This window comes from Chiloscyllium plagiosum, chromosome 35 (assembly GCF_004010195.1).
Source record: "Chiloscyllium plagiosum isolate BGI_BamShark_2017 chromosome 35, ASM401019v2, whole genome shotgun sequence".
Taxonomy (NCBI): Eukaryota; Metazoa; Chordata; class Chondrichthyes; order Orectolobiformes; family Hemiscylliidae; genus Chiloscyllium; species Chiloscyllium plagiosum.
The window spans coordinates 31,904,523-31,931,343 of record NC_057744.1 but is presented as its reverse complement, the minus strand read 5'-3'; the positions used below and the strand labels follow the sequence as shown (position 1 = coordinate 31,931,343).

The 26,821-nt window shown below is 43.6% G+C and overlaps 1 long non-coding RNA gene across 2 annotated transcripts in view; it reads left to right on the top strand.

The window, feature by feature from the left end:
* Positions 1-8,469, top strand: part of LOC122540738 — a 57,031-nt gene extending 48,562 nt beyond the window's left edge. For both annotated transcript variants that reach the window (XR_006309395.1, XR_006309396.1), the window contains exon 3: positions 7,786-8,469. This is a non-coding gene — a long non-coding RNA (uncharacterized LOC122540738). The remainder of the gene's footprint in view (positions 1-7,785) is intronic.
* The last annotated feature ends 18,352 nt before the right edge of the window (positions 8,470-26,821 follow it).

Below are 26,821 nucleotides of genomic sequence, written 5' to 3'. Positions count from 1 at the left end.
GGGAAGGGATTGCTGAATCTTCCTCTAGTAACTGGCCCTTCCACCAGTTGCCCACCCAGGAGTAGCAAACCCCCCATCCCCACCCTGCCTCCAAGCCCACAGGTACATCTCAATGCTACCAGCCTCCTCGTGACTTGGAACTTTCCAGAATACCATAGCCAATGAGTGCTCTAGACCTGGAGCTCTCCATAGGCAAAAGTGAGGACTGCAGATGCTGGAAATCAGAGTCTAGATTAGAGTGATGCTGAAAAAGCACAGCAGGTCAGACAGCATCCAAGGAGCAGGAAAATCGACATTTTGAGCAAAAAATAACTCAGTTGGAGTGGACATAATAGGAAACTAAGTAATGAAAAAGGTCAAGGATCTTGCCATTGCACAAACATTTACTCCAGCAGAAACTATGTTGATTTTGATGTTTATAAATCTACCCCAAACCAAATCTCCTTTTAGTCATTTCCATTGCATAACACTTCAAATAAGCCATGTACCCTTCACCCCCAATAAATTGAAGCGCTGTGCTCCAAACTGCTCTTCAGTCCCTCCCATTGCCTGGAATCCTGATGAACTAAATTCCTTCTCATTTCTCCCAAGTTTACAATTCCCCTTGATCCCATTTTCTCTGGATGTAAGAACTGGGGGCCTCTGCACAACACAATGACCAATACTCTGACTAAAGATCTTTTGGAGATTACAACAAATTTAAGGAACTGAATCACATTCCTGTCAGTATTTGACTGGATTTGATTTGTCCTTATACCCTTGAGTTGTTGAGTGATGGGCTAGCAGAGCTTGATGGGGTGACGGGGTTTGTAATCACTTTGGTTGAGTTCTAATACTCCCCCAACACAGAATGCCATCATTTGGCCCATTGTACCTGTTCTGAAGAACAATCCAATTAACCCCTCTCTGTTTCTTTTTCCGAGGCTTCAAGTACCTATCCAGTTCCCTTTTGAAGGCTCCGATTGGATCTGCTGCTCCCACCTTCTCAGGCAGTGCAATCCTTTTGTCAACTACCTGCAGTGATGCTGTGTGAGCTGTATGTGCATTGCTTCCAAATTGCCTTCCCTTTGCTCCTCAGCTTGCTGCGGTGTAGATGCACCCATCAAGGCTCAGTTAGTAAATGCATGGGATTGAGTTGCAGAAACCTAGAAGAAATTGGTTTCTGTTCTCGGTCTGTACTGATGTCTGAGCGTGGCTGATGATGGGCAACACCATGCATGCTGGGAAAGCGAGAAATCAGCCAGACTCTCAACCAGATAATTCCAACTCTGGGAGATCCTGTCTCAGCTTCTCAGCCCCCTTCCCTCTTCCAAGTCCTGCTGAAGGGTTATGCTCAAAACATTGACTCCCTTGCTCCTCAGATGCTACCTGACCCACTGTGCCTTTTCCAGCGCCACACTTTACCAACTCTGCTCCCCTCTCTCACCCCCTCAGGAGGTGCCTGTTCCCTCTCTCACCCCCTCAGGAGGTGCCTGTTCCCTCCCTCTCCCCCTCAAGGGCTGCCTGCTCTCCCCCACCCCCTCAGGAACTGCCTGCCTTCTCTCTCACTATTGGCTCTCCGGGCTGCTTACTCCTGAAGGTTGAAGGGCAGTTGCTGAGTGGGTACTGGAATGGATCCTGTGACTGTTCAGTTGTAACTGTCACATGAACTGAATCCTTTAGGAAAATCCAAGAGGGAGAAAATCCATTAATTTGCCAGGCATTCAGTCAATCTGCTGGACTGTAACTACCAACGAGTTGCTCTGTACTTGTTCCTCGGATTCCCAATCTTTCAGCACTGCCCTGGAGTTTACAGAAACTAATGACTCCTCTCTCGGGCACCACTAGAAGCCAATCCCGGAAAACAGACTCACGGGCAGAATCAAATATTGGGTTGTTTGTTTTTCATTTCCATTTCTTCCTTACGAAAATATCAGAGATGGGGTTAACAAGCAAGCTATTGGACTGGGTGGGGTGTTTGAAGGCAGAAGGTCAAGTTATGAAACCTCCAGGAATATGTCCAAGACGAGTTGGCAACTCAACTTGTCCCTAATGCTTGTCATCAGGAATTTCCAGCGTTCAAGCCACATATTCCTGGCAGCTGTATGGTGTGTTCCTTCAGAGTGTAATTAACTCTGTGCACTATGATAAGCCTGAGATTTCTTTTGGCAAGGAGCTGGAACAAAGGTTCAGAAATTAAAGGCCAAGTAAAATTCCATTAACTTGAGAAATACCATGGATGTATAAAGCAAATGGGACTGTGCTGTACACTTCTCAACTTCTGAATCAGGCATATTGTATGGGGAAAGGGGGAGAGTGATAATTGGTTCTTTTGTGCTTACTTTTGCCCTGAATGGCAAATAGTGTTACCCTTCTCCAATACAATTTGCTCATTCCTGGCCTCCAGCTTCATTTCAATCAAGAGCTTCCCAAAGCCAGTCAACACCTTTCTCTCACTGAGAGCTCCCATCACATTTGACTGAAGTAGAGGCCGTAAATGTTTGTAAGATGCAGCCAGCAATGTGGTCATTTTTAACAGCCGGATTGAGATCATTGCCTCTGTATCTTTAACCTGTCAACCTGGGATCCAAATTCTGGATTAGTGGTGCTGGAAGAGCACAGCAGTTCAGGCTGCGTCCGAGGAGCAGTAAAATCGACGTTTCGCGCAAAAGCCCTGGGATCCAAGTTGACACCAAAACTGAGAAGTTGTAATTATTGGAAAATATTGAACGGGCTGGGGCTCTAACCTCCACAAAAGAACAGGTTGAGAGGGTGACCTGATCGAGAGCTTTCAAATGATGGAGGTGTTTAATGGGGTAAATAAAGCGAAGATGGTCCCCAGTGTGCAGGAGTTTAAAGCAAGAGTGAGGGGCGTAAATATAAAAAAGTCAGAAATAAATTCAGGAGAGGCTACACAGATAATTGAGAATTTGGAACAGTTTACTGTTTAGAATGGTTAACCTGGCACATTTAAGCAGAAGTTAGATAAGTGCATAAAGGAGAAAGAAATTGGAAGATCTGCTGATTGGGTGGGAAGATGAAGAGAGAGAGGAGGTTTGTGTTGAACATAAACACCAGGCCGCACCGAGCTGACAGAAGGAGCTGTGTCAGAATGCCAAGTGCTGTGTACCTCTCCTGCATTATTGGTGTATATTGCCATGGAGCAAACCAATTGGATCTTGGTTTAACATCTCACCAGCGGAGCTCTGCTGGACTCAAAAAAAATGCTTCAATAACTGGGACAAGGCTCAGAAAGAGATGAGTGAAAGGGGGTACCATTAGAGGTGAATGTTGCAGCGGATTAACCTGAAGGGAGTTAACTCTTCTAGGAAAATACTCTAGGTTCATTATATCCTGTGTGATGTGTTACCATCGAGACTGAAAGAATCCTCCTTCCTTCAGCAAGCTTAGAGGGATTCTATGGTCAGTGGTAACCTCAATGGAATGTCTGGAGAGTGGTGTTTTACACCAGTTTGATGTTAGCTTGGTTCAGTCAGCACTGTCCTCTGAGGCAGAATTTCATGTCCAGAAACCCCACTTCAGGACGTGAGCACATTACCAAGGCTGTTACTAATGTGCAGTGCGGAGAGAGTGCGGCACAGTTGGAGAAATTGTTGATGTGACATTCAGGGAAGAATTTGAAGAAAGAGTGGGGAATCTCCAGGCACCTTGACTGAAGTTCTCCCCTTGACCTAAAGCAGAGGTAGTGATTGTTCTTGTCAGTGTACTGAATGACCCCTACATTTTGTAGTATGAGTCCCTGAAGTGGGTTTTGCATGCACCAGTGTAGTCTTGCCTGATGCAGCATTGCTTATGTTATCTCTTGTTGTGTAAAAAGATAGGCGTGGGTAATGTGTTATTGAAGGTTTGGTATGACTGGCTGTTCTGTATAATTATTACAATCTTAAACAGATCATTGTCTGGATTAGTATTGGACTGTTCTGTTACAGCGAAGGAGCAGGCTTCTCGTAGTGTGTCATGCTTTAAGTGAACCCTGGATAAGCATGAGTCTGTGAGCTTTATAGCCTTGGGTCACATGCTTTGATGCAGTGATGGTGTCATCTTAAAGGTATCCTGATATACTGACTAGGAAGCATAACACACCATTGCCTTCATAAGATAGATAGAATGTGACCCAGGGAAGCAAGCCACCTTAGTTCATACTCAACATGACTCTCCTCTCAACCAGCTGTCCTTTCTCTCTTGCTTCCGTCATCTTCTGCTTCACATTGACGGTGCATGAGGCACTTTGTTACTGGGAGATGATATCTAACTGCCTGCCCTCCCCCAAATTCAGATGTTGGCTCTCTTCTGGGGCTCAGGATTGGGATAGTCTGTGAAAAAAGGCAGATGAAAGAAAGATGCAGCTCCTGCCAAAAATACTCCTCCCGCTCCCAAATACCTGGGATTTGTTTGACACAGCCGTAATAATTCCAAATTCCCTCATGATCACATTTAAGTCTGAACCAAGTCCCTGAACCATTTCCCATACTTTACACCTTCCAAGACTAAGTGAGCTAGCAGGTGGTCTGTGACCTGCAGGCTCCACACTACAGTGCATCATAAATCTTTGTCAGCCAGTGGCGATGTCAGGACACCTCAGGTGTTGAGGTCAGGTGTGGGTGAGCATTCCTGCTCAGCCTCATGCTGCAGGTCAAAAGGGTGATGGTAACTGTGCAAGTGATTGACAATCCTGGCCATTGCTGTCAGTAACAAATGATTATATAAGATAGGATTCTAGGAGCTATGTGACAAAGCTCAGAGGTCAAAGCAATCAAAGACCTTCTTTGATTCTCCAAATTAAAAGCTGTGTTCTCCCCAAATGTCATGATCATTGTAAGGAAGGAAGAACATTTATTTATATAGGATTTTGTTTTCACTCATGGGACATGGGGAGTCACTGGTTGGGTCAGCATTTTATTGCCTGTCCCTAGTTGCCCTTGAGAAGGTGGTGATGAGCTGTTTTCTTGATCCACTGCAGTCTCTGTGCTGTAGGTTGACCCATAATGCCACGAAGGAGGGAATTCCAGAATGTTGACCCAGCGACACTGAAAGAATGGCAATATACTTCCAAGTCAGGATGGTGGTGTTCCCAAATATCTGCTGCCTTTGTCCTTCTAGATGGAAATGGTCATGGATTTAGAAGGTGCTGTTTAAGGATCTTTGGCGAATTTTGGTGGTGCAACTTGCAGATAGTACATATTGCTGTTACTGAGTGTTGGTGATAGAATAATTGAACATTTGTGAATGTGGTGCCAATCAAGTGGCTGCTTTGTCCTGGATGGTTCCAAGCTTCTCGAGTATTGGTGGAGTTGCACCCATCCAGGGCAAGTGGGACTATTCCATCACACTCCTGACTTGCCCCTTTTAGATGGGGGACACACTCCAGGGAGTCGGGAGGTGAGTTACTCGCTACGAATTCCTAGTCTCCAACCTGCTCTTGTAGCTACTGTATTTATGTGGTGAGTCCGGGTCAGTTATGTTCAGGATGTTGATAGTGGGGGAATTCAGTGATGGTAATGCCATTGAATGTCAAGCAGTGATTACTAGATTGTCTCTTATTGGAGATGGTCATTGTCTGACATTTGTGTGGCATGAATGTTTATTTGCCCCTTTTCAACCCAAGCCTGTAATTGGACATGGACTGCTTCAGTACCTGAAGAGTTGCGAATGGTGCTGAACACTGTGCAATCATCAATGAACATCTCCACTTCTGACCTTATGATGCAGGGAAGGTTATTGATGAAGCAGCTCGAGATATTTAAAAACATTTCAAGCATTTTGCAGCTAATTAATTATTTTTAAAGTATAGTCATTGTTGATTTGCCTAATTTGCACTCAGAAAATTCCCAAAAGAGCTTTGAGATAAATGATCAGTAAACTGGACTTTGAAAGTGGTGCTTTAAGAATAAATATTAACCAGGAGGATTTAACTGTTCTCTGATTATGATTTTGAATTGTTTTGTTTTTAAAAATTGATCAGTTTGGGAAGATGGAGCCCTTGATTAACAATTTGCCCATAGGATAGCTGCCTGTTGTCAGTGCAGCACTCCCTCAATCCTGCCCTCTGGTGTCAGTTTGGATTCTGTACAAAGGTCCTTGGAGGTGGAGGGGGCTAGACTTCATTAACATCGCGACTAATGGATATGAGGGCAACAAGGTAATGACTTTAAACTTTTTTGTAAGATTGTAATATCATCAAAGAAGGACTGTTCCCCAACCATTCAAAGAAGGAATGGCTGAACCTGGTGCTCAATCACACCCTGCAGGTGTCAGGGTCCAGTGCCAGGTTTGCCAATTCTGCTACTGACTGGCACATGCCCTGTGGAGATAGAAATAGATCAAGTGGTGCCAGAACCCTGTCACATTCTTAAAATTAACACAGCAGTATGAAAATTCAGAATCAGAGCTATTCCCTTTTGAATTCCTATTGAAGCACTAAGAAAGAAAGACTAGCATTTATATAGCACCTTGGGAACAGAACTCCTTACAGTTAAACAATGACCTACATTTTGAGGTGGGGTCATTGTTATCATGTCAGAAAAGTGTTGGCCATGCGGCAGTGTTGCCTTTGCATCACCAGGTTGTAGATTCAAGCTCTGCTCAATGCTGACAGTACCGCACATCCTCGGCACTGGACTATCAGAGGGGTTTCTAGATGAGATTTGAAACCAGTTCACTTTGCCTTACCTGCTCAATATTTATCCCTCAATCAATGCCAGAAAAAAACATTATCTGGCCATTATTGCAATGCAGTCTCCTGAGCACAAATTGGTTGCTGTATTTAATAATGGTTGCAATATAATAATGATGGCACTTCATGTATATCGGGTGTAAAGTTTTTTAAGATATCCTGTAGTCATGAAAGATGCTATGCAATGGCAGGTCTTTTTCCTTTGATTGTGATGCTCGCTGCAGTGGAATAGCCCTGAACTATTCACCTGTTAAATTCACGATGGCAAGGCAATAAAGAGGCTGCTGTCACCTGTGGATACCTGTACACCTAGGTAGAGACATTAGGTTTGGAAGGGATGACATAATAATTACCTTTATGTGGCACCTTTAACATAGTGAAGATGTCAGAAAGAACTTCACAGGAGTGAAATCAGATAAAACATCACCTTCAGCCTCACATTAGAAACATTGAAACTAGTAGCAGGAATGGGCTGTTTGGTCCTTCACAACTGCTCCATCATACAATTGGGATTAGGGCTGATTCTCAGCCTCGATGAAAATTCCCAATGCCTTTGAAATTTAAAAATTTATCTATCACTTTGCACAAAGAGTTAGCTCCTTAAAGGGGAAAGGAGAGATTGAGAGAGAATTCCAAAGGTTAGGGCCTAGGCAGCTGAAGGCACCAATGGTTGGGAAGTGGTGGAGGGGTGGAAATGAAAACTGGAGATCAGAATTGGAGGCTCATGAACATACCCTCCTACATGGATAATGCAGTGTGTTCCAGTCTCAGCCACTGCCTGCTTGCTCAATGTATAATGTTAATTAGTTATGCTCCCGAAGTCTCCAGTTTCATAGCAGCTCTTAAATTTCCGGCACCAAAAAAAAGCAAAGCCTTCACAAGCTAGCTGTGTTTCCATGCGGTCTGAGTCAGTAGGAATGCAGTTCTTGGGGATAGGAGGCAACTGAGACCAGGCCAAACTTAATCTCCTCCAGCTGTTGGCATTTTAATGACACCTCTCGTACCTTGAAATATCACAGGTGTCCGTGACAGAATCAAACCAGGCATCACCATCCCAGAAAATTCCATTTGCTGAAACGTCAGCCCGTTAAGTGATTTTAATTTCTTTTCAGGCCAGCTTTCTCCACTGCTAAGCATGCTGACTGCAACAGGGGCAGGTACGGGAGGAGAGCTGGATGTGGCTTCTCATCCGGGATTCTCAGCTTCCATCTCCAGCCCACATCCAGAGCTGCCCAAAATGATCAAGCAGTGAGGCGCGGAGATGGAAATCACTGGAAGAGTCCCATTCACCCTCGTTTATTCTGTCTGTTGCAGCTTTGTTAAAAAGTGTTTGTAGGATTCAGAAAGGAATTTTCTTTCACTTATTTAACCTCCTCTCATTCCAAAGCACTTTGCATTTTTGGAATGTAATCACAATTTAGAGGAAACTGCAACCAATCTGAATTCAGCGTACTCCCAGAAATAGCATTTCAGTCATTGTTATTTAAGTTATTAGAACCTTGGAGCAACTTTGCGATAATGTCGCAGAGCTGCGCATCACTGAGTATAAATATCACAATGTGAACTCTTTAAGACTCTCTGAATGGAGAAGGTATGTTCCAAGTTGAATGCATCATCCTTGATCCTCAAGTTCTAGGATTGAAATTTGATCCTGGTGTTTCAGGCTCAGAGGCTGGGACACTACCCAGTACACCACAAGAAGCTTGTTGTGTTAATTCCCCTCCCCAACCCCAACCTTCACATTAAAATTTGTTGCATTCGAAAGGTGTTGGAATTCAGAGTGCTGGCCTCCAGAACATTAGCTCACACTTGCACATGTCCTAGGTTCCACCAACAATTGAAAACCTGGGTGAAAGCTTGCATGGTCTAACTCATTGGCATTGTCATTGAATCATGGCTGACACTTAGAATTAATGTTAATTTTAGGGATGGGAGGACAAATCTCATTCCCAATAATGGAGTTCAATTAAATCACTCAAAGTCCATTTGCAGTTCTAATCACCCAGTCATTCTCTGAACCCATTTGACAGATGTCCATTTACTAACAGCTACAAGCTTTTGTCACACGGGGACTCAACTCTCCGAGGTGGTACCACACCTTCAGCCGTGGCTGCCAACTGGGAGGGCAACCTGAGCTGGGCTACCTCCGTATAGACTGAGTTCAGCATTGGAAAAATGGCCAGAGTCTGGCATCGAACTGGAAATCCCACAACAAAGGTCACTGACTGGTAAAGAACACAGAGGTCCACACTTTGAAGGAATTTCAGTTGAAGGCTTAGCAGATAGTCCAGAAATTATAAAGCTGGAAAAATTTACGATCTGTTTTACATCTCATCCATAGGATGGAGGTGATAAGTCACCAATTTCACCTTTTAATATTTGAAGATTTCATTTGTATATATGTAGACACAGTTGCATACACACAGAAGCAGATATGGGCATGCATGGACAACTAGACACATTACAGACGCAGACATACAACAATACACACACAGACAGGTACAGACACTCACACATAACCAGGAGAGCTAGATGTGGCTTCTGATCTGGGATTCTCAGCCTCCATCTCCAGCTCACATCCAGAGCTGCCCAAAATGATAACGCAGTGAGGCGCAGAGATGGAAATCACTGGAAGAGTCCCATTCACCCTCGTTTATTTTGTCTGTTGCAGAAACATATGCAAATACAAACCTCCATGCAGACACAAATGGAGAAACATGCACATGGAGATACAGATACATGCTTGCAGATGCAGGAACATACACAAACACACATGCACACGTACATGTACATGCACACCGAGATAAACAGACATGTACACGGACACACATACTGCATGAAGATATACACACAGACATACACATACACTGAGATACACATACAGACTTACACACACAGATACATATACATACAGTCTCTCTCTCTCCCCCTCTCCCCTCCCAACACACACGCAAGCACATTCTGAATCATAAAAATTAGAAGGCAATCTGCAATTATTTCAAAATATTTGCCAGATTTTTAGTGGGAAATGATCATATTTTCTCTTGTGGCTTTGGGGAAGGTGCTAGGTCTGGCATATGAGTGGAAATGGGCAGTTAATGATCTCCACAGCCTGTGCCAGCTGGATTGAATTATCCTGAGAGAGAACAAAGCCTCACGTATATCGTAACATTTCTTCAGATGATATTGCCAGGCAGGCAGCAGTGATGTCATTGGCTCCCCACTGGGCAGCCCTGATTACCAGCAGCTCATGGTCCGTCTGGCTTGATTCAGAGTGAGAGCTAACCCTTCGGAGAGCTGGTAACGCATGACAGCTTAAATTTATCAGTTGAAAGTGTAGCTGGGACAGGAGGAAACCAGGCTGCACTAACATCTGGGATTTGCATCGTAAAATCTCAGAGCTTTTCAGAAAATGAATACCTTGTTGGAGGGTGTTTAGTTCTCCACACTGGGTGCCCAGGGAACTGAGCTGTCCTGGGATCAGTGTCAGGTGTCTGATTGGAAAGCAGGCTGCCACTTTACATTTACAAAGTAAACTCCGAGAAGCCACAAAACACTGGCGGCTTGCTGACAGTCCGATACAGTACAGAGTGCCTGACTCCAACACTCTCCCACATACTGTACTTTCTTATCTTAAAGCAGAGAACTCATATAAAACCTGCATTTTGTAACATGTCACTCACAGACACAATACACATGGCTCCTTCCCAAGTTGACAACCCCATATGAAACACCCTCTCTAATACACTTTAACACATTCCTGGCCAGCTGTCATTTTCAAAGTGTCATGCAAAACTACAAGAAATAATGGGAAAGGCTCTGGCTTACACATAACCGAAAGGGGTTACAATACGTTCCCAACAACCAACAGGGTTGTGTGCCACTGTCACAGCTAGTTACGTTGTTGAATAGTATCTCTATTGGATCAAGCCATTCACCCTGCTCTTAACTGGCTGGTGAGTGTAAAACAATGGCAGAGCAAGGTTGCTAATCTCTGAACTGGGGATGCCAAGTAGAGATGGTGATATTGCGAGAAGAAAATTCTAGTGGGGTACAGAGGCAGCCTTGGGGCTCGCACCTTTGTGTTGTCCATGGTTCATCAGTGATATTCCTACCCCTGGTTGAAAGGGCAGCAAGTTCAAGTCTCGCTAAAGCAACTAGATTAAATTAGATTACTTACAGTGTGGAAACAGGCCCTTCGGCCCAACAAGTCCACAACGACCCGCCGAAGCACAACCCACCCAGACCCACTCCCCTACATTTACCCCTTCACCTAACACTACGGGCAATTTAGCATGGCCAATTCACCTAACCTGCACATTTTTGGACTGTGGGAGGAAACCGGAGCACCCAGAAGAAACCCACGCAGACACTGGGAGAATATGCAAACTCCACACAGTCGGTCGCCTGAGGTGGGAATTGAACCCAGGTCTCTGGCGCTGTGAGCCAGACTGATGCTCCAGTGCTTGTGCTGAGGGAGATCTGTGCAATTGAATGATGTGTATTTACCTTCAGGATATTTTACTTAATGTAGTAATGCTCATATTATCCTTCATAACATAAACTCAGCATGGGTGCCATGGTTGAGAGCGTGGTGCTGGAAAAGCACACAGGTCAGGCAGCATCCGAGGAGCAGGAGATTCAACATTTCAGGCCGGAGCCCTTCATCAGGAATGAGGGGGCAGAGGAGAGGACTTGGGGAATACAGTGAGAGACAGACTCACTGAGATCTTTGTAGAGGGAGGAGGAGAATTTCTTCAAGGTAGGCTTCCTTGGAAGAGGCTTCGCAGTCAGGTTGAAATCAACTAGGAGAGTGAGGTCTGCAGGTGCTGGAGATCAGAATTGAGAGTGTGTTCCGAGGAGAATTGATGTTTTGGGCAGGAGCCCTTCTTTAGGAATGAGGGGCAGAAATGGATATTGGGGAATTAAACATATATCTATTAAAGCTGGCTACTTACATACAAACATTACATTCTTCAAGCACATAAATACATGGGCTGGCATTAAGATATTGGTCACAATGGAACAACATAATTTTGATAGCATGTCATGCTTCCAGTGATCTTAATTAAAATGGAGCATATGATCTTTGTATCATAGCACTTGACCTAAGGATATAATGTCTATGATACATGTTTCATGGAGGCACATTAACGTACTGTGTCTCTTAAAGGTATACTGGCATAAAGTATATGTCAAGACAAAACTCTGATGTTAATTTTGAGGGAGTGCTGCATTGTTGAAGATACTACATGTTTCTCATAAGAGATTTGAAGCCAAGATTCGTTCTGCATTTTCATATCAACATAGAAATCTGATTCAGTAGCAAAATTTTTTTTTTATTCATGGGACATGGGGGTTACTGGCTAGGCCACTATTTATTGCCTGTCTCTAGTTGCTCTTGAGAAGGTGCTGCTAAGTTGCCTTCTTGAACCGCTGCAGTCCATGTTCCATGGGTACAACATGCCCTTAGGGAAGAAATTCCAGGATTTTAGACCCAGTGACCCTGAAGGAATGGTGATATATTTCCAAGCCATGATATGTTGTGGAGGTGCCGGTGTTGGACTGGAGTGGACAAAGTTAAAAGTCACACAACACCAGGTTCTAGTCCAAGCTTGGAAGTACAAGCTTTTGGAGCCCTGCTCCTTCATCAGGTAGCTAGTATGACGAAGGAGCAGGGCTGCAAAAGCTTGTACTTGCAAATAAACCTGTTGGACTAGAACCTGGTGTTGTATGATTTTTAGCCAAGTCAGGATAGTGAGTGGCTTGGAAGGGAACTTCCAGGATCTGATATTCCCATGTACCTGCTGCCCTTGTCCTTCTAGGTGAAAGTGATCATGGGTTTTGAAGGTGCTGTCTAAGAATCTTTGGTGAATTTCTACAATGCATCTTGCAGATATTTCACACTGCTGCTACTGAACGTCAGTGGTTCAGGAAGTGGAATTTTGTGGGGGTTGTGCCAATCAAGTGGGTGCTTTGTACCAGTGTCACACTTGAGCATTGTTGGAGCTGCACTGATCCAGACAAATGGGGAGTATTCCATTATAATCCTAACTTATGCTTTCTAGATGGTGGATAGGCTTTGGGGAGTCAGGAGGTGAGTTACCCGCTGCAAGATTCCTAGCTGTTCTTGTAGCCATTCTGTTTATGTAGTGAGTCCAGCTCAGTTTCATGTCAATGGTAACACAAGGATGTTGATAGTGGGGGATTCAGTGGTTGTAACGCCAATGAATGTCAAGGGTGCTGGTTTGATCATCTCATATTGGAGATGGTCATGGCCTGGTATTTTTGTGGCACGAATGTAACTTGCCACTTGTCAGCTTAAGCCTGGATTTTTGTCCAGATCTTGTTACATTTGAACATGGACTGCCTCAGTACCTGAGGAGTAGCGAATGGTGCTGAACATTGTGCAATCATCGGTAAACATCCCCATTTCTGACCTTACGATGGAAGAAAGGTCATTGATGAAGCATCTGAAGATGGTTGGGCCTAGGACACTACCCTGAGAAACTCCTGCAGAGATGTCTCAACAAAATGTCCTTGGCTGTAAAGGTCATAAAAGCTATTATAATGCATGTTCTTTCATTGCAGCCAGACAACAGAGTTTAAGGCTTAAATGAATTTAGCTCTGTACATTCAGGGTAATGACATTTCAGAATCACAAGAGTAGCCTGATTATAGAAGGAGCACATCTGTCCCACACAGTTGGATGGTGGTGCTGTCACTGGATGTGTATCCAGTAGGCCCAGGATAATAGACCTGCCAACTTTAAGTCTAGATTAGAGTGGTGCTGGAAAAGCACAGCAGGTCCGGCTCCCTGCCTTCATTCCTGATGAAGGGCTTTTGCCTGAAACATCGATTTTCCTGCTCCTCGGATGCTTCCTGACCTGCTGTGCTTTTCCAGCAACACTCTAATCTAGACTCTGATTTCCAGCATCTGTAGTCCTCACTTTTGCCTCGCCAACTTTAAGGGCATTTAAATGGTCATTGGATAGGCACATGGACGAGAATGGAATAACGTAGGTTAGATGGGCTTCAGTTTGGTTCCGCAGGTTGGTGCAACATTGAGGGCCAAAGAGCCTGTACTGGGCTGTGATGTTCTATGTTCTAATATTCAGTGAGGCATGGGTTCAAATCCCACTGCCGCTGGTGGGATTTAAATATGGTGAATAAATCCGGAATTATAAAATATAGTCTCAGTAATGGACATTGTGACAATTGTTTTGAAGATTATAAAAACCCCTCTGGCTCACGCATGTCCTTTAGGGAAGGAAATCTGCCGTCTTACCTGCTCTGGCTACCATGTGACTCCAGACCCACAGCAATGTGGTTTGTTCTTAACTGCCGTCTAAAATGGCTGCAAAGATTTTTATGCCTCCCTTGTCTGCACCATTTAAAGCAAATCACATTTGGGATGAATCTTTGTCTTCATCAGCTCTGGTACGGAGTCTTGAGTGTTCTATATCAGCCACTCAAATATTGCCTTTTATTTCAATTTTATCAGTATTTTAGATTAAATACTGAGTTCCGTCAGCATCTTTTTCATTATCCCTTCATGGAATGTGGGTTTCCTGGCAAGGTCAGCACTAGTTGTCCATCTCTAATTGCACTTGAAGTAAGTGGCTTGTTCAGCCACTTCAGAAGGTATTCAAGATTCGACCACATTGCTGTATGGGTCTGGAGGAAAGACCAGGTAGGGACAGGAGATTTTCTTCCCTAAAAAACATGAGTGCCAGCAATTGACATTAGCCATCTTACCCACCATCACTGTTTATAAGATTCATACTATTTTGATAATCAGTAAAATCAATTCATCTGATGAAACACAAGTTAACACAAGCGCTGCAACACAAGTTAAATTCCCAATGGAAACGAAACAAATCAAATTAAAATTTGGTTTTGCAATAATGTACTCCAGCTCCTGTGGTGAAAATCTAGTTTCTAATTCCAGATTTATTCCTTGAATTTAAATTCCTCCAGCTGCAGTCATGGGATTTGATCCGGTGAATCCCAGCTGGGCTATGTCTGACAAGTAGCTCAGGGATGTTACCACAACACCAACTGCTTTTACAGCATTTGTAGGTGTGCCACTGACCAAACCAGGCCTTTGCTGCTGAAATAGTTACCCTGATGGTGAATTTTTTTTTCATGTAAATGATTTCCTCCTTGAAGATTTCGGGTGATGGATCAAAGGTGAATAGGCACCTCATGGTTTGCAGCTCCCACATTATCAAAGGTCATGAGGTAAAAGTAGAAAATATTGTAAATATACCAGCAGGTCAGTCAAGACAGACTAAAGTGCTGAATATAGACCCTTCATCAAACTGGAGAACTAAATTTTCTTGGAGAAACTGAGGGGATGTGGTTTCCCATTTTCTTGTCAAAGTAACTTTATCAGTGGTAAGTTTTGACAGTCCCTCATTAAAGGGACTGGAAGAATTGACTGATGCATCTGTCTGCACTGATCTGAGTAGGAATGACAGCCTGTGATTAAAAGGTGAGGAAAGGAAGGATCTGTTCTGAAGACCGGTGTTCAACGGACTGTGTGTGTATTTGGAGGGAGCTGGTGAATGATAGTCAAATGGAATGCATGCAGGGTTTCCTGGCCAGGAGCTCGGAGTCCCAAGCCCTGGGAACTAGGTGTGTCATCTATTTAGGCGGGAGGAGAGAGAAAAGAAAAAGGACTGAGCCACTTCTCTGCCCCAGTACCAGACTGGAGTTGAAGTATTATTTGATAAATATGATCAAGTCAGCACATGGATAGTGAGGACTCCATGAACTGAAGACTGGAAGCTGGATGAAATGTCCGCTATGGAATAGTGGATAGTTTAGATTAGATTACATTACATTACAGTGTGGAAACAGGCCCTTCGGCCCAACAAGTCCACACCGACCCGCCGAAGCGCAACCCACCCATACCCCTACATTTACCCCTTACCTAACACTACGGGCAATTTAGCATGGCAAATTCACCTGACCTGCACATCTTTGGACTGTGGGAGGAAACCCACGCAGACACGGGGAGAACGTGCAAACTCCACACAGTCAGTCGCCTGAGGCGGGAAATGAACCCGGGTCTCTGGCGCTGTGAGGCAACAGTGCTAACCACTGTGCCACCGTGCCGCCCATAAGTTGGAAGTATGAAGAAATAAAAATGGTTAAATCTGGAATAAGTGATAGCCAGGATAAGATCTGGAGTGGTAGGCCCTGAGCCTGGAATCCTGGCAGTGACAGTACCCACAGCAAGGACTCTTGTTAGCAGTAGGCCGGGAGTCTGGACTCTTGGCAGTGTCAGCGATGGCTGCAGAGCTGGGGTCTCCCGGAGCATCGGCATCTTCATCGCTGTTCCCAGAGCGGGACTCGTTGAGGACTGGGGCACCTTGCCGAAGTCCTGAAACTGTGCTGGAGACTTCAGTTTGAACAGAAGATGAACTCTTATTTAAGTAATTTCTTTTCATCTTCATTGTAACTCAGAATGGCGTTGCATTGTGATGACAAAACACTTTTCACTGTATCTTCAAGATATTTGTGATAATAAATAAATCATTCATTCACTTGCTGAAGTGTGATTGATGTTAATCACTCCTCCATTAGAGGCTGGGGATTGAGTTGTCTTAGTGCCAGACACTGGGTAAACATCCTAACATTTCTTTAAGTTTTTACCTCACTTTCTCCTTTAAGATATTCCTTCAAATCTGACCTTCTTTGATTCAGCTGTTTGTCCCAACCTCTGTATCATTTTGTGATGCTCCCATGCCACACCTTGGGACAATTTATTATGTTAAAGGATGAAATCCAAGATTTTGTTGCACCCAATTGAAGAAATTGGGTTACTGGCATACACTATAACAGATATTTCAAAGTCTGGGATCTAGTCAATGGATATGGTGGCTTTTACACAGAATAACTGAGATTCAAGAGTGTTTAAACAAGTCTGAATCAATTGGAAAACTTTGCACATGAAAGAATGGATATCTGGCCTTCAGGTGTATTTTGAACAAAATTGGACAATCACTCAATAGCATTGTTTCACAATAAGAGGATGGTACTGAGCCTCCACCATTCTAATTGACAGGTCAATGCATCCTCGTGGAGAGTATGGAGATCCTTCACTAACATTCAAAGGCTTGAGTGCTTAATATATTCAATCCACTAGTTTAACTGTCCTGGGACAATTGGGAATGAGCAATAAATGGTCACCTGACCAGTGACATACACACCCCATGAATTAATAAAAATAATTATCAGTGCCTGTGATTTCTTGATTCCTGAATGACTAAAGCATATGATAATTTAATGTAATTTCATTTCATTTGGGAATGATCAGTGATTCATCATTCACTCCTGGTTTACACACGTCTACAGCTGTTGGTCTCAGAATTGACTTTCCCGACTTGAGTTCCTCAGACCAATTAAAAGAGTTTGTGATTGACAATTCCTGTATTAACTCTGCAGCATGGGCGAGATGGTTGCTGGACACCAGGAAATAGCCACTCCATAACAAACTCAATCAGTCAACAGACATTTTTCACAAATTCTCTTTTGCTCTTTTTTGAAGTGCTAATTCTGACTGGTACCTCTGTGCATTGTTGAAACAGCTTTAATTCCTTGTGCAAGTGGCTTGTGAGCATGGACAGTCTGTACGGTGTTCAATGCTGGGGAACAGCAAAGTGTCAATTCCCATATTCACACGAACCGATTTTTGTGTATTTACATCCTCACAGATTCCTATATTTCTTGGAGTTCTTGTGTTACGATAGTTTTTGCCATTCTTGAGAGTTTTCAACATTCTCTCCCACGATTTTGAGCTTTTAAAGCAAAGTTACTTCACACAAATTTAGGGTGCAAGATTCAGTGTGATGGTGGTGGTGGTTGGGAGGAGGGAAGGTGAGTGGAGAGATCTATATGCAAATTGAAATTGATTTTCCAAAGCAGTGAGCATTTTTATTCTGTAACAGCAATCTATAAACATGTCACAGCCCTCCTGAGGACAAGTCCCCGATCCCTTTCCAGCTGTGAACTGAGGGAGATAGAAAACAAAAGAGACACAAACATAGCCGATCAGTCAAACTGAAACAAAGCTGTAAGGTTTGGCGCAGCAAAGACTTGAAGGAGATGAATGCTGTGGATAGTTCAACATTATTTTTCTTAAATTAAGCAAGGTAAGCTATAGCAATGCTAAAATATGGGTGTTTATTTATTTTGTTTCATTACATAAAGCTACCTTGTGATGAATCTCATAGTCACTCCATGTTAATGCAATGAGTTCTTTTAAACGTTTTTCATCTTTCATGCAATGTGGGCATCACTGGCAAGAAAATCATGAATTATCCTTGAACTGAGTGGCTTGCTGGGCCTTTTCATAAAATCACAGAATCCCTACAGTGCTGAAAGAGGCCCTTCAGTCCATCAAGTCTGCACTAACCCTCCAAAGAGCATCCTATCCAGACCCCAACTCTATCTGCGTAACCTTATATTGCCCATGGCTAATCCATCTAGCCTACATAAGATAGACACTACGAGGCAATTTATCACGGCCTTTCCATCTAACCCGCGCATGTTTGGACTGTGGGAGGAAACCGAAACACCTGGTGGAAACTTCACACAGACACAGGGAGAACATGTAAGTTCCACACAAACAGTCATCCAAGGGTGGAACGGAGTCTGGGTCCCTGGTGCTGTGAGACAGCCACTGAGCCACCGTGCTGTCGGCCCCCCATTTCAGAGGGCGATTATGAGTCAACCAGATTGCTGTGGGTCTCGAGTAGACCAGACCACGTAAACAGAGCAAATTTCCTTCCCTAAAGGACATTAATGAACCAGATTTTCACAACGATTAACGATTAACCATTACCAAAGCTCATGATATATATCAGAACTATTAATTGAGTTCAAATTTTGTCAGCTGCAGCTGCTTTTATCCTCAGCCTCTGTGACATTACCGTTATGCCAACATCTTCCAGTGTTATGTTCTGCATTGCTTCACCCAGTGCCTTCTTAGCCTCCTTTTGGAGTTTCTGATTGATGAGTCACAAAAGTCCAAATGAAGTTACAAGAGGTTGCTTCTGTGATGCCCTGGGTTACACTATCATATATTTGGCAGCATCTATAGGCATTTGGATGGGTATATGAATAGGAAGGGTTTGGAGGGATATGGGCCGGATGCTGACAGGTGGGACTAGTTTGGGTTGGTCGGCATGGACGGGTTGGACTGAAGGGTCTGTTTCCATGCTGTACATCTCTATGACTCTGTGACTCTATGGATGTTTAGCACTCAATCCAATTACCCAGATGAATGGCAATAATCTATCAGTAGATGATCTAAGGCAATTTCCTGATTGATAACTACCTTCAAATTATATAAGAATCCATTCAGCCCCTCCTGTTGCTTAACGGCCAATGCAAAACTAATCTATACTTCACGGACTGGTGTCTTTCTTCTTTCTTTAAAAGATGCAGTGGAATCCACATCAACTACTCACTCCCCTCCTAGTTAATTCTCCTCCAAACCCAGGGGTTAAAAGACAGTTAGCGTCTGGACAAAGACTGTCAAACTCTGCAAAGAACAGGGATTGAACCTGCAAATGTTGAAATATGTATAGTTCAGTCCATTAGGGGGACTGAGGTGTACTATCAGAAACCCCACTAAACTCAGGAGGCCAAAAATCAGAGTGAGGCTGTACAGGGATGAAGTCAGAAAGCCATACTTTGTGTGAACGATGGAGGCAATCTGATAATGTCTCCCCGGCTGGGACTGAACAGAAAATGTTAAAACTGAGATTGATAAATGTTATGTGTAGGTAATAAGGCTTATTGAGCTCAGGCAGATAGAAGGAATTAAGTTTGAGATCAGCTGATTGATTGGTGAGCTTAAGGAGGTGAATAGTCCATTCCTGTTCCTGTGCCAACAAAACCAGGTTATGGAATAAGGGTTAGAGACCTACTTGCCAGCTTCTTACATTGTAAGATTTGTGACTGTGAATCAGCACAGCTCTGACCACTGCAAACCATCCTGGTCTCACTGTGTCCATCTTGCTATATTAATAACTGACCTGAATTTGCCTGATCCCAATATTCCTGGGTGAGTAGTTGATACAAGGGTGAGCTGGTTGGTTAGCTGACATCAATTGCTTGCAATCTCCAGAATATTTTGATTTCCCATAACTATCTAAATCCAAATCGCTGAGCTGCTTGAGGTGTGTATTTTTTTCAGACGAAGCAAATAGTTGATTGAGAATTTGAGGTCTGTGAAGTAATAATCCTTCACTATAGGCTGGCCTCAGCTTGTCTCAGTTTGATGGAACTCTGGGCCCCAGGACTCCAGGCTTCAATCCCCTGAAGCAAAAGCAGAAACTGTCAGTCTGTAAGAATGCTTCTGTTTCTTCAAAGAGAAAGCTTGGCTTCATGCTGCTGGCTCTTAACTGTTTCTCAGAAGGCAGTGTTCAGACAGGAGAAAACCCATTAAAGTTAAAGCAGGTCATGTGAAGATTGACACAGTAAGCATCAGCCTCCACAGGTGGCTCAAGCCCATCAGGTTTGAGCTCATAAAGTGTCTAAAATGTGCTGGCTGATACCCAAAAGTGAACAGCACCATCTCAGAGCTTAGCACTGCCTCTCTGCACGTTAATAGTGGCACCAAGAGGCTGAAGGTGCCATCCCAGAGACTAACACTGACACGGCAGATTAACAAGTACACTAACACCAAACGTCACATCCTAAGGCTCTTCTCACTCCCAATAACTCATGTTGTCAGGCTGATGTTAACTAACTAATGCTCACAGGTAGCTAATCCATTAAATGTAGAAAATAGGTGCAGGATTTGGACTGTTCCAATCTGTTTGACGAACAAACAGTACAGCATGCACATATCTTTTCCACAGTACATTCTAGAAAGCTGGCGTCTTATGCTGTTTCTGATAATACTGGCAAGCTACTGCTTACAATGTTGGATGTGATGACAATCTTGTAACTGGCTATATTCTACTGACTGAAATTGCAAACCCTTCTGCACAGCAGTGTGGGCTGGTAACACTATCCAACACTTCTCAAAAATGTAATTCAGGAGAGTGTTCTCCATACATGCAATGGTCAGGATCAAATACAAGCAGGAAAAGCTATGGCTGCAATTCAACTTTTGAAATGTATCATTCTCAAACTGCACTATTAACTCTTCTCTTCACTTTTGATAATGTGACCCAGAATGCTCACAACATAAAACTATGTGTGTGTATGTATATATAATATAATCCCTTTACTGCCCCTGAGAACAGCTTCAAGAGTATTACCTTTTTAATCCTAACACTGTGTCTGTGTAATGTGCAGGATAAGGAGTATTCCTAAAATTGCTGCTACTACCTAGTGACGCTTGATTCAGTGAGGATTCTGGTTAATTCTACACTTCTGATAAAATACACGAAGGCAAAGCTTCTTTTTAATAAAGCAAGTTGTTTCCATAATCACTCACAGAGTAAACACCCTCTTGTATGGACAGTGATGCATAAAGTCCTTTCTATGACAACAGAGTGCCATGTTGTGTGGATTCCTGGCACTTCCTGTTGTCATGGAAACAGTTTTTAAGCTGTTTACTTTCTGTGAAGGGGCGAGGGGGGTGCAGTTGGGTACAAGACTGTCTGAGATCTTAGAAGTTGCTGCTCAGTTTATGCAAAGCTTGGAAACATGATACAAATCTCTCGCACAAACGTGCCTGTCATTGTTCTCTTGTGCGCCTGTTCTGCGATCACTCTATGGTATTTTATCTTGTGTCATCTCTAATACAGTGTCAGTCAGCCCCCTCTATTGTCAGGAGGGCAATGCCCACAGACAAGTCTAGTGCTGCAGCAGTCAATATTCTGATGTTCATTATGCAGTGAATGCAGTGTGTGTCCAATTGGCATGGTGAACTATGGGAGATGTGTCGCCCAGGAGTGTGTGAAAAGGGAGTAAGCTCTCTCTGCACTGCTGAGCACCAGGAACAGCCTGGCCCCAGGGATCAATTCCATTCCTCTGCAACTGTATTTATTAAGGTTACCAGACCCTGATAAAGAATCTCCTTGTTTGTCTCCTTCTCTTTCAATCAGTTATCACAGCCAGTTTGAAAGTGAAAACTAACCCTTAATTTGATAGCAAGGCCTGCAGTCAAACTTTGACTGTTTTAAAAGAGGCCTGTAACATCACCAGGGCATTCCCTACTTATTATTCACAGGAGTTTCACCGAACCTACTGAATATTCAGAGGTGCTGCAAGACATTAGTAAGAGCACTGGGGAACTTCTATACGCTGTAGTCAGGAATGGGAGAAGATGCTGCAGTGGTAATGTCACTCGATTAGTAGTCCAGCATCCCTGGGTGATGCTGAGAGTTTAAATCAGGGAGGAGAAAGTGAGGTCTGCAGATGCTGGAGATCAAAGTTGAAACTTTATTGCTGGAACAGCACAGCAGGTCAGGCAGCATCCAGGGAACAGGAGATTCGACGTTTCGGGCACAGGCCCTTCTTCAGGAATGAGCAGAGAGTGTTCAGCAGGAGAAGATAAAAGGTAGGGAGGAGGGACTTGGAGGAGGGGAGTTGGAAATGTCTTCTTCAATGACCTGCATATCCTCGGTGGAGTGGGAGGGGGAGTTGAAATGCTGTGCCACAGGTTGGTTGGGTTGGTTCGTCCGGGTGGCCCAGAGGTGCTCTCTGAATCGCTCCGCAAGTAGGCGGCCTGTCTCCCCAATATAGAGGAGGCCACACCGGCTGCAGCGGATGCAGTAGATGATGTGGGTGGAGGTGCTGGCGGTGGATGAGTCCAATGACCTGCATATCCTCGGTGGAGTGGGAGGGGGAGTTGAAATGCTGTGCCACAGGTTGGTTGGGTTGGTTCGTCCGGGTGGCCCAGAGGTGCTCTCTGAATCGCTCATCACCCCTCCTCCTCTCCCCACCCAGCAACTGGTGTAATTAAAAAAATCATTCTGGAATCAAAAACTGCACCCATTAATGGTCATGATTTGGAGATGCCGGTGTTGGACTGGGGTGTACAAAGTTAAAAATCACACAACACCAGATTATAGTCCAACAGGTTTAGTTGGAAGTATTCGCTTTCGGAGCGCTGCTCCTTCATCAGGTGGTTTGATGAAGGAGCAGCGCTCTGAAAGCTAGTGCTTCCAAATAAGCTTGTTGGACTATAACCTGGGATTGTGTCATTTTTAACCCCATTAATGGTGGTTGTGAAATTATTGTTGAATATTAACTTGTCAGTGAGAGTAAATTTGAAAATAAAACATAAACACATCATTTTCAAACTATTCTTTCACGATGGGGATCACTGGCAAGACAAGTGTTTCATATCCATCCCTAATTGCCCTTGAACTAAGTGGTTTGCTGGGACCATATTAAAGGACAATTCAGGATCTATCACACTGTTGAGGATTCTGAGACACAAGTAGGCCACACTGGGTAAAAACGGCAATTTTTCTTTCTGCAAAGTTATTAATGGACCAGTGAAATTTTATGGACAATTAATGCGAGCTGGATGTATGGTCACCATTGCTTTCAGATTACTTTTAAGATTTTTTTTAGGTCTAGAACACCAATACCCTGCCCGCTAAGTGACAACTTGTGAGTGTGCTTAAGGAAGGGAAGGTTGCATCTGACTTAGTTTGCTTTTGAGGAGCTAGTAAGGAGGTTCAATGAAAGTTGATGCAATCCACACAGATTTTAACAAGGCCTCTGATAATGTTCCTCACAGCAAGCTGGTCTGAAAATGTAAAATTCTTTAGGTCCAAAGGAGATTGGCACGTTGAGCCCAGAATTGGTTCGTTGACAGGAAGCCAAGCATCAATTGAATTATTTATTTGACTGGAAGGCTATTTCCAGTGGATTCTCACAGAGCTCAGTGTTGAGTGCCCAGTGTTTCATGTTATTTATCAGCGATTTTGAGTTAAATGGAGGGGCACGGTTTGGAGGTTTGTAGCAGTGAGGAAAGATTTTGAGGATGGCAAGTAGGAGACCTTTCCAAATCGGCTTTGAAATGCAGTCTCATAGAATGTTCACCTGAGAAGATAGGGTGGCATGGTGGCTCAGGGGTTAGCACTGTTGTCTCACAACGCCAGGGACCCATGATCAATTCCAGACTCTGGCAACTGTCTGTGTGGAGTTTGCACATTCTCTCCATGTCTTTGTGGGTTTCCTCCGGGTGCTCCGGTTTCCTCCCACAGTCTAAAGATGGGCGGTTAGCTGAATTGGCCATGCTAAATTGCCCATAGTGTTCAGGGATGTGTAGGTTGGGTGCATTAGTCAAGGAAAATGTTGAATAAAAGGGTAGGGGAATGGGTGGGTAACTGTTCACAGGGTCGGTATGGACTTGTTGGGCCAAACGGCTTGTTTCCACACTGTAAGGATTCTATGATAGATTCAGTCAAATGACCAATACAGAAGAAAGTGGCTTCAACAGTGCTGTACTCCCGTAATACTGGCCTGCAGTTTTGACTTAGCTGTAGAGCTCAAACGACTGGATTAAGACATGACACAAAAAATTCTAACTGTGTGTGTTGAGAGTGCTACCTACTGAGCTGTATCTGGAACCACAGCTGCCAATTTCTTCCTGATCATAAAATGTTTTATTTGCTGTGATTCAAATCTTTCACAATTAGTCTCCTCCTCCACCACCACCTCTCACATCCAAACCATGAGCCATACTTTTCCTACTTGAAGACATTGATGTCTCTAAAACCCTCCTCAACATCCTCAAAGCTTCACCAATATAAACACTGTTGCATATATCCTGTCCTTCATTGACTTTCACTCACCAGTGATATTGACACACATTTGCTGTCCCTTGATGCATAGAATTCAAAATCCTTGCTCATGTTCACAATGCCACTTTACCCACCACCATCAACTTGCCAGTCCACATTCCAGCCCCTTCCTTTATGACATTGTCTTGGCTCCTGAGTACAGATGCTTCCCTGACAATCTCAACATGACTTTCTGGAGAGCAAATCTCATCGCCCTAATACTGAAATCTCCGTTGTTCAGAGATCCTTGACAACCTATTTCTCTGACTATACAGCTTCCCAACTCTTTTATCATGGCGAGTTGACTTCTCATTCCTCTCAGAATTTCTGTAGCATGATGGTTTGTTGTAATTGTATGATGAGGCAACCTTTGCCATTAGTTGTGTTAAGCCTGAGCTGTTCCACTATGTGAAACATTGCAGTTGAACACAATCTTTTCTCAGTAGACATCATCAAACCTGTACTGCTCAGCAGGGACTGTGCACAGTGACTAAGTGCTGGCTGATCTTCTCTCCTTCTGAATTCATGTCCACTAAAACACTCACCTTGTGTCCAACTGCTCCCATGGAAACCAACCAACTGAGTACCAAATGCAAATTAATCATGATCTGTCTGTGACAGTCATGGTTTCAAGCCCCATTCCAAAGATATGAGTGCAGAATCCAGACTGACACTCTCGTGCAGTACTGAGGAAGTGCCATCTTTGATATCAGAGATTAAACCATCTGCTATCTCAGAGGATGTACAAGGTCCACTTTTACACTGAGTCTCACTCAATGTAAGTGAGAATCAAAACAGATTCAAAACAGATCAGACTAAGTTCTACAACTTTTGTTGGTCAAGATTTATTCTTAAATTATTGTCACTAAAAGTTGGGCAGTCAGAGCCGAGCTACAGGATATGATGAGGATATTGGTCAGGGATACAGCCAGACTGGGAGCATTAAGATCACATGCAGTATAGTCCTACTTGAAAAGGTCAATCACTGAGTATGAGGCTGAAGCAGACTGAAACGCAGAATGAAAATCAGTTTAAAAGTACAGGAAATCCAAAATGTAAACTGGAAATGCTGGAAAATACTCAACAGGTCAAACAGTATCCGTCGAGAGAGACATTTCGATTCTGGCAAAACTGAAAAAAGTTAGGAGATGTAACAGTTTTGGAGACAATACAGGGAAAGGAGGAGGGAGGAAGGGGGAGAACTTTGTAAAGGTAGAAGGGAGGAGTCATTCACTGGCAATGGGGATGAAAGTACAAGTCTATAGGAAATGGTAACGGGCAAGAGAAGAAACAAAACAGGGTCTAGAGGTCTAGCAGAAACATTACTAACAACTGCTGTCTAAAAAGGTAGAGCATCGGTTTGCTTTGAAATTGTTGATATCAACCTTGAGACTTGAAAGAGTAGAAAGTGTGTATTGAAAGATGAGGTGCTGGTTCTCAGATTTTCTTGGAACTGTGATGAAGGTACAGGGCAGTGAAATCAGACCAAAGCAAAATACTGCAGACGTTGGAAAACTTAAAAACAAAACAGAAACGGTTAGAAATTCTCAGCAGGTCAGGCAGCATCTGTGCTGAGAAACTGAGAGGAATTATGGAAGAGAGTACCATGTTGATCCACCAATCAATGAGTTTATTGATGCCAGTTATTGCCTACTGCTTACCACTCACTGGCCTTTCCACTTATTACCCCTAGGTCACTCACTGCCATATTTTTACTTGCTCTCACTCTCTGCCTATGTCTCCTCTCACTGCCCTGTGATCAATGCCAAAATGTCACTCATTCTGCTATTTATCACTCACTATCCCATATTAACTTCTACTCTGTCACTCATTGGCCCTTATCCAATCTCCCTGACACTCACTGCCCCTGTCTACTCCCTGCCTGTTACTCACAGCCACTGCCCACTCTGTCTCTGTCTATTATTGCTCCCATCTACACTTGCTCAATCACTCACCACCTCCTGTCACTCATTACCCTGTGTCCATTCACTGTACCGATTAGACAACCATCTTCCACCTTCAGCATCCTCCTCCTATTGTCCAACCCTCCATTACCCCCACCCCACCACCACCATCCTGTTCTCTTATGGATTGACAAATAGGAGAAAATGATCAGCCAGACAATGGGTATTCTGCTAATACATTCAGAAAAACTGTATCTTTCCCCAACATTATCCTCTGATTCCTGATCAGTGAGCCAGGCGAGTTTGGTGCATGTAACAATGTTCTATGTAAAATACAATACTCAAAACACCTTAACAACTAATTGGCTCCTGCTCCAACTCTAAGTAAAACACCTTGTACAGGCAAATCTGAACAAACTTTTACCTCAACATTCTAGGTTTTTGGTAACACAACATTTTAATAAATTTATGTA